The 7220-nt window shown below is 33.7% G+C and overlaps 1 pseudogene; it reads left to right on the plus strand.

The window, feature by feature from the left end:
* The first annotated feature begins 2951 nt into the window (after window positions 1-2951).
* Window positions 2952-6398, plus strand: LOC108830483 (TMV resistance protein N-like; annotated as a pseudogene).
* The last annotated feature ends 822 nt before the right edge of the window (window positions 6399-7220 follow it).

Genomic DNA, 7220 nt, shown 5'->3' on the forward strand with positions numbered 1-7220 from the left:
ACCTTTATACTTTATAGTTAAACTTACATTAAATCATTAATGTTTCTTTCTTTATACTACTATCTATGTTTCCAAACAATATATTTATTTCTTTATACTACTATCAATGTTTCCACACAATATATTTTTTATACTACTCTCAATGTTTCCAAACAATACAATAATTAATCTTAGTTATGTTATATCTATCATTTTCTTTTTAAAATTTTGTAGAATCGTCATAATTTCATAAATTGTAAAATAATGAACTTTAAAATTTGGAGTATAAGATTAAAAATTATGAAATTATTACAATTTAAATCAAATTAGATTACATATCGGTCATCCAACAGTTCAATCGGTTAATCTCGGGGTTTAGTAATTTTTTAATATGAATATTTTAAAAACCTAAATTGAATTGTCAGATCTCTGAATTAACCAGTATAATCACAATCGGGTTGAATTTAAAAACGCTGATTTAAATGCAAAAATATTTTAAATACACACTTTTAAAAATTACCAAAATATTTGTTAAGTTATTAGTGAAATTTTTCATCGTAAAATATTCCGCGCTTCCAAAGCGCGGGTCAAGATCTAGTCCATCTTTTATAATTGAAAGCTAAACATACCAAGAGTTTTTCAAACCATAAAAATGATCCCTTTTTGATTTTGAAAAATTCTAAATTCGAATTTTATTTATTTTCATCTCTATTTTCAGAAATTATTTGTTATAATATATTCGAACGTCGGATTCATCATCTATAAACTTATATGATTTGCCTAAATTATATATTGTGTCTCTCAATTCTTTTCAGAACTAACTGAAGTCTCTTTCCTAGAACCAATGTTTCTAAACCAGACCCAAACATTGTCAGATTATTCTTTAGGTCATCGGGTCACCTGGATCGACCATGGTTGAATCACATATCAATAAATTAATAAATCATAATATGTAATTATATATGAACATCAAATTATTATTTAAAAAAATATAAGATGATATTAAGTTTTATTTACGAAAATAAGAATTAAATATTTTAAATTTTAATTAATTACAGTTTTCATCTACCATGAAAATAAATTATTTGAATAATTTTAATACCAAATAATAAGAACTTTGACTAAAAATAAGATAATTAATAATTAAAGTAAAAAATATTATAAAATTAAATTTTAAATCTAAAATGATAAAATATAAACTTATAATAGATTATCAATAACAAAAATAAAATAATAGTCTAATAATGTCATATCAATAAATTTTGGTTTCTTTGTTATCATTTTTTACTGACATAGTACCAATTTCATCAGAATCTAAAGAATCAAAAATCTTTTAGTTTACTAAAAGAATGCATGAAAAGTTTAATGAAATATTATCAATTTTCTGAATTTTTACCGAGTTAGCCGATGTTGGATCATTGGTTAATGTCGGTAAGAAAGATTTTATCATATTTTTAATTAATGGTTGTGAAATCCGAACCAGATTATTTACGGGTCACTAAATTTTCAGACCGTGGATCCGGATTTAATTATCCAAAACATGTAATAGTCATGTAATAGTAATTGTATCCACGAAAACCACAAAATATGTACTATAGTATTTATAATATTTTATTCAGATATTTGAGTCCCCGAGAAAAAATAATATGTGAAAACTAAAATTTTGTAAAAATATTCATCCTACGCAAGGCGCAGGTCTTAATCTAATATTATTTTGTAATAAAACTTATTATTTTCGTGTTTAGAAAATTAAATGAAAACTGTTGAGAAACTTTTAGTTTCCAACTCTTGAAATAACTAGAGCAAATCACACAGCATAGATCACCAATACAGAGCTTCATCTAGATTCAATATAAAACTAATTAATCCAGTCGGATAAAATACATCTATCTATATTATTAAAAGAGAAGTACCCATATAAAATATCTCTTAGTTTTCACTTTTATTTACAATGGTATGCCACTGACATTAAATAATACTTCATATTTTAATGTTGTTTTTTCCACTTAGATTAATGTGTTTTCCAAAATTAAATTTGAATTAAATACACAATTAAATAATACTTTCTATTTTAATGTTTTATCTTTTCCACTTAGATTAATGTGTTTTCCAAAATTAAATTTGAATTAAATACACTTCATTAACTTCTATATTAAATCAATGTCAAATTAGAAAAATACATTTTTATGAGACAAACAATTCTGGAAATTATAACATCAACTTTTCATTTAAAAAAATCTGAATGAAAAATATTAGCAAATTTGAACCGAAGCTAGATAATATCCAAACGGATTTACCATTTTGGTATCTAGAGAACCATAACCAAACCTTATCCGAACGAAATATTTCGCATATTCGAATGTATTTAAATCATATTTATATACTTCAATGTGTTAGCTATTTTTCGAATTAATATCCAATATATAAGTTACTTTAAGTTGTTTAAAATATTTGAAATATAAAAATAATCAAAAGTAAACATTTAAAGTAGATAAAAAATAATCAAAACACCAAAAATACTTAAAATATATATTTATTCTTCATCCAAATATTCAAGTTAAACCTATTTTTAATTTTTAATTTAGGTACTTTAGCTTACATTACTCAAATTTACATGTTATATTATTTTATTTTTAGATTTAGGGAAATTCAAAGATATATAAATTTTGAAAATTTTAAAATAGTTTTAACGGGTTATCAAACCCGCAAAAATCCGAATCAAACCGGAACCAAAGTTTATAAATACCCGAATAGGGATAGAATTTTTAAACTCAAAAAACTCAAACCCGAATAGATTTTAACCGAATTCGAGTGGATACCCAAATACCCATCCTTAGCTTAGTCAATATAAAACCATTAAATATTACAAATATACTATTTAGTATAAATAAATAAAAACTAAAACTGAAAATTAATATTCGTGTGGTGGCACAGTTCAAGATCTAGTTTATGACTTATTTGAGCACGAGTGGCTTTTATGTATTACTTTAGAAATAGGCGTTGACGACACCGAAGATATCAGAGGTTTGAAGTACACTATTTATCTTCAAGATCGACTCTGGATCTAAAAGCGAAATGGCGTCGTCCTCTACAAATCGAGTCTGGATCTACGATGTCTTCATCAGCTTCCGTGGAGAAGACACCCGCAAAACCTTCGTCAGCCATTTGGACAAAGCACTTTTCAGCAGAGGGATTGCTACCTTCAAAGACAATCGGAAGCTCGAGGTGGGAGATTCCATTCCCGACGAACTTCGCGCAGCCATCAGGGCTTCACGGTTCGCCGTTGTGGTTGTCTCCGAGAACTACGCTACTTCGAGTTGGTGCTTGGACGAGCTCCAACAGATAATGGAAGAGGATGAGGTTGAAGTCGTTCCGATTTTCTACGGTGTGAAACCTTCCCAAGTCAGGTGTCAGCTAGGAAGTTTCTCTTTAGAAAGGTACCAAGATTCAGATAAGGTTCCTGGCTGGAGAAAAGCGCTTACTGATATCGGCAATATAAAGGGCAAGGAATCTACTCAATGGTGGGTTTTTATTTTATTTTATTTTATTATGTGTTTATTGAGTTTATTGTTTGACTTTTTTTTTTATTTTTAGCGTGGACGATGCCACAATGATTGAAGAGATCGTTCAGAGAATTTCGAGCAGGTTGTACTCTATGCTGCCAATGGATTTCAGTGATATCGTCGGGATGAAATCTCATATGGAAGCTCTCAGCCCACTCTTGGACATGGAGGCAGGTGATGCTCGTATCATTGGAATCTCAGGAGCCGGAGGAATTGGCAAAACCACCATAGCCAAGTATCTCTATGAACAACTCAAACCTAGATTTCCATCTCATCATTACTTCATGGAAAACGTTTCAAAGCTCTCTGGAGAACATGGTCTTTTATATCTACAACATAAGCTTCTTTCCAATATTTTCCGTGAAGAGAATATGAAGCTGGAAAGCGTTGAACATGGAAGACAGCAGCTTGAGTTCAGACTTAGACACGTTAGAGTTTTACTTGTCCTTGATGATGTGGATGATGCCAAACAGGTGTCTGCATTGGCCAAAGATATTAGATGGTTTGGACCAGGGAGCCGAATCATCGTAACCACACGAGACAAGAGATTGCTTAACTCATGTGGGGTGTACGATGTAAACTACTTAGATGATGATGTAGCTCTCCAACTCTTTGAGCGGATTGCTTTTCAAGGAGACCAACCTCCTTCTAGCAGCGACTACTACAAAGATCTTTTGTGTCGTGTTTCTAGGCTTGCTCGTGGTCTTCCTCTCGCCCTCCAGGCATTCGGCTTTTATCTACAGAAAAGTCCCCTAAAGGAGTGGAATGCTGCTTTAGCATCGTTTGAGTTTGAGTACGCTCATAACCACAATATTAGGAGGATCATGAATATTAGCTATGAGGGCTTGGACGAATCTAGTAAGTCTGCTTTTCTTCATGTCGCATGCATTTTCAATAGAGACCCAATCTGGTGTGTCAAGACACTCCTTGACCGTGGTGAAGTCGGGACGAAGGTTTTAGCGGAAAAATCTCTCATCGATATATCTGCTGAAGGCCTTATAGATATGCACTTTTTGTTAAAGGAAGTGGGAAGAAATAATGTTCAAAACAGGCCTTCTCAAAAACTAATCTTGTGGGACGATCGCCGCAACTATCAGTATCAGATCCCTGCACTCAAAGCGGTATATTACCCTCCACAAAAGTTTCTCATTTTCTTGTTGACTATGCCATGATTCCTCTTCCTTATTAAATGTGGCATATGCATTTGTTATATATATCAGGGCTCAACCAAAATTGAAGGCTTTGTGCTAGATGTTACGCCTCGTGATTTTTCAGCCTTGCCTTCCGTTGTCCATTTCGATTGTCTTGTGGAACTGAATCTTTGTTACAGCAATATTACAACCCTCTGGAGTGGAACCTCCCCGGTATGCTTTCTCCCAATACGAATGCTGGTTTTGTACAAAATATGATACACCATTTATTTTTTTTAAAACTTTCCTTTTTTGTTTTATTTTTATTATTCTCAGAGACTTTCTCATCTGAAAAGGCTATATCTTACGGGATCTAAGGATCTAAAAGAACTTCCAGAGCTTCAGGAAGCAGTGTGTCTTGAAGAATTGATGCTGGAAGGTTGTGTTTCTCTTACATGGATTCCAGAATCCATTTATACCCTACCTCGTCTGCAGAAAGTTGATATGTCCAACTGTGATGGGCTTCAGAATCTGCGGATCATAATAGGGGAATCTGAAGCTACTTCTTTTATAGGTAGAAGCTTGTGCGTTAGATCCGTCCGTGTTGATTTTCTTGATGCAGAACCACTAGTGAAAGAGTTCCAGGGCATTATTTGACATATTGCGCTTTAATTGCAACAAAGAGAGCGGTTCGTTCAGGTGTTGTAGCTTTTCAGAATTTCCCTGGTTGACAGAGTTAAATCTAATAAACTTAAACATCCAAGAAATACCAGATGACATTCACCACATGCAAGTCCTAGAGAAACTGGACCTAAGTGGAAATAACTTCAGCGGCTTACCTTCATCCATGATGCTTCTTTCAAAGCTAAAACACGTGACGCTCTGTAACTGCCGCAAGCTTGAAGCATTGCCAAAACTGTATCAACTGGAGGCACTCACAGTTTCTGACTGTATTAATCTACGAACATTGGTGAGCCTTCCTCAAGCAGAACAAAACCATGGAAGCTACAGTTTGCTTGAGCTTCGGCTTGACAATTGCAAGAGTGTCGAGTCATTATCAGATGAGCTGAGTCATTTCACCAAGTTGACATATTTAGATATCAGCAGACATGATTTTATAACGGTGCCTACAAGCATCAATGACCTCCCCTCGCTGGTGACCCTCTGCCTCAATTATTGCAGGAAACTGAAATCATTGACAGAACTTCCATTGAGCGTTAAGTATATATATGCACATGGTTGCAAGTCCTTAGAGATTTTTTCCTTCTCAATCGACCATTCTGTTCAACACCTAGATCTCAGCCCTTGTTTTCACTGGGATCAGGGGTATAATCAGATAAGTCGTTTTCCAGTTGGAGGACATTGTGAAGAGGTACAAATCCTCTAGTGTAGTCCTTATTTTCCCAGTTTCAGTCTGCAATTGCTAACTTCCTTTTGTTCACTTTAATAGGTACCAGTATGTGCTTGCTTCCAGAAAAGTGAGATATTGGGTACATATAACCAAGGGACGAGGAGTCTCGGATCACTCTCCACGAAGCGTTTTAATTTCAAAACCTTGGCTTATATTGTGTGTATGGGTATGTTCATTTTCTGTAGACGACAGACAATAGCTACAAAATGATGGTCGTCCCCGGATTTATTGTTCCTTTGATGCCCTAATATTTTTTAAGTGAATCATTCAGTTCACCTCATGTGTTTACCTTTCTTCAGTGAACTGATATAATCAGACCCGGTCTTTGTAGCTTCTATTATTAACATGAACAAAATTTGCTGACAAGAGGTTTTATACTTTAGTTGGTGTGACTCGATATGCGATTTCAGCTATGCACATGACCTTCTCTCAAAGACAAAACATGTTAGAAGATCAGAAATTCTAAGATAGTAGTTCTCATGACACATGTGACATAAAGTTGTTGAATATACAATGGCAAGATGTCAAGGAGGTGATACAAGGTGATAGAATAATCTTGGTGATTTTTTTTCCAGAAATACCTCCACCTGATCACTGTTGTTCAGAGACAAGAAATTCAGAATTCGGAAAAGGTCAGATGGCGATGTCTGTATAACTATGAGGAGTGTGCCTTTCATGTATTTGTTTACTACTCCATACAATGGAGTAAGCTATAGTACTCTGGATGTTTACGTCATTCAGATTATTAAGTTCTTGGTGATGAGTTATGGAATGTTGGGGACCACGCTGTCCTCCGTATATTTTTTCCACAAGGCTTGTTCGGGTTGTGTGCAAGAATATCGAGATGTTTACAAAATTCTTTGTAGCTTTTACAATGGCATATTTTGCCATGGTCAGAGAAATTTGATGGAGATATTATACAAGTGGGAGGAAGAATGAATCTGCTATGGAATTGTACAACAAATTTAAAGTTTGATTTCACTACTAATTAAGAGGAAGAGACGAGAAGGAATGTTCTACATTGGGTTCTTCTTTTTAGTCCTGGATTTGAGAGGGTAGTAATGACATTGACTCCAAACTCTACTTACGAGAATTTGATGTCTTTTTGGGATCAAGAGACACTGCTTATGAGTTTAA

Source organism: Raphanus sativus, chromosome 2, assembly GCF_000801105.2.
Source record: "Raphanus sativus cultivar WK10039 chromosome 2, ASM80110v3, whole genome shotgun sequence".
Classification (NCBI taxonomy): domain Eukaryota; kingdom Viridiplantae; phylum Streptophyta; class Magnoliopsida; order Brassicales; family Brassicaceae; genus Raphanus; species Raphanus sativus.